The sequence below is a fragment of the Arachis ipaensis genome, chromosome B8 (genome assembly GCF_059453495.1).
Source record: "Arachis ipaensis isolate K30076 ecotype BB chromosome B8, ASM5945349v1, whole genome shotgun sequence".
In the NCBI taxonomy this organism is placed as follows: Eukaryota; Viridiplantae; Streptophyta; class Magnoliopsida; order Fabales; family Fabaceae; genus Arachis; species Arachis ipaensis.
The window spans coordinates 89,177,218-89,178,986 of record NC_142443.1 but is presented as its reverse complement, the minus strand read 5'-3'; the positions used below and the strand labels follow the sequence as shown (position 1 = coordinate 89,178,986).

The 1,769-nt window shown below is 40.0% G+C and overlaps 1 non-coding gene across 1 annotated transcript; it reads right to left on the bottom strand.

Moving 5' to 3' along the window:
• Positions 1-1,396: 1,396 nt before the first annotated feature.
• Positions 1,397-1,501, bottom strand: LOC148548771 (small nucleolar RNA R71). The gene has a single exon (XR_015897190.1). It is a non-coding gene; the product is annotated as a small nucleolar RNA R71 (small nucleolar RNA).
• Positions 1,502-1,769: the final 268 nt, after the last annotated feature.

The window sequence follows — 1,769 nt, the reverse complement described above, 5'->3', positions numbered from 1 at the left end:
ATTAGACCAAGGAATTGGCTATTGATCAAGATTTGAGAGATTGAGTTACCAAGGAATTGGAATTCAATCACTTAATATTGCCAAGGAGATCAATGAATGCATTGATTGAGGAAGAGATGAGAATGAACTTGATCCGGAGAATGCAACATCTCCTAAGCCCAATGAATTCCCCATTTCTGATTTACCCATTCTCTTTAGTTTCTGCCATTTACTTTCATGCTAAATTCCCCATTCCCCATTTAAGATTCTGCAATTTACTTTCCGTCATTTATATTCAGCTCTTTATTTCCAGCATTTACATTTTCTGCCATTTACTTTCCCGCCATTTAATTTCCTACAATTCTCATATCAAATTCTGCTTAGCTCAGCTAGAACATTCCTCCAATTAAAGTTTCTTGACCAATCAATCCCTGTGGGATTCGACCTCACTCTATTGTGAGTTTTTACTTGACGACAATTCGGTATACTTGCTGAGGGAAATCTGTTGAGAGACAAGTTTCCGTGCATCAAGTTTATGGCGCCATTGCCGGGGATTAATTTTGTATCAACAATGATTAAATTGGTGGATAACAAGATTGAGCACTTTTCTTTTGTTTGATTTAATTCCATCTGAGTAATTTTCATTCAGTTTTAGTTATTTCCTTCCCTTTACCTCTCACCCATTTGTGGTGCTATCTGCATATCATTTTTTTACTATTTGTTCCACTGACCCACTAACTGTTTGATATATTCTATCACTCACACTAACAGCATTTCTGCAGAAAATACTGTCTGCATCTACCCTTCTTGCTTTTGCCTTGTTGGTTGTATGACAGGTAGAAGAAGCGGGGCTTCAACTTCCTTTGATTCTGAACCTGAGAGGACATTCCTTAGATTAAGGAGGGAAGCAAGAGGGAAGAGAGTAGTTAGTGCTGAGGAAGAGGAATAGTATTTTGAACTAGACATGGATGAGAATATGGAGAAACATCATGAAGAAGAGGCTCACAACCATGGCAGAGAAGGTCCAGCGCATCATGCTGGGCAAGAAATAAGAGTTCTAGGATCCTACATCAATCCAAACCCAGGAAACTGTGGAAGTAGCATCCAAAAACCAACCATACATGCCAACAACTTTGAACTAAAGCCACAGCTCATCACCCTTGTTCAGAATAATTGTTCATTCGGAGGAAGTGTTCAAGAAGATCCCAATCAACATCTAACCACCTTCCTGAGGATATGTGACACTGTGAAGTCTAATGGTGTTCATCCTGACACCTACAGACTACTTCTATTCCCCTTCTCACTCAAGGACAAGGCATCTAAATGGCTGGAATCTTTCCCGAAAGAGAGCTTAACAACCTGGGAAGATGTGGTAAACAAATTCTTGGCGAGATTCTATCCTCCTCAAAGAATCAAAAGGTTGAGAGCTGAGGTTCAAATTCAGGCAGCAAGATGGTGAGACTCTATATGAAGCATGGGAGAGATTCAAAGACTTGACAAGAAGATGCCCGCCAGATATGTTCAATGAATGGGTGCAGCTGCACATTTTCTATGAAGGTCTTTCTTATGAATCAAAGAAGGTAGTAGAGCACTCATCCGAGGGATCTCTGAACAAGAAGAAGACCATTGAAGAAGCCATAGATGTCATTGAGACTGTAGCTGAGAATGACTACTTCTATGCTTCTGAAAGAGGCAACATTAGAGGAGTGATGGAGCTAAACAATGTGGATGCACTGCTAGCTCAAAATAAGATGATTACCAAGCAATTGGCTGACCTCACCAAGAAGATA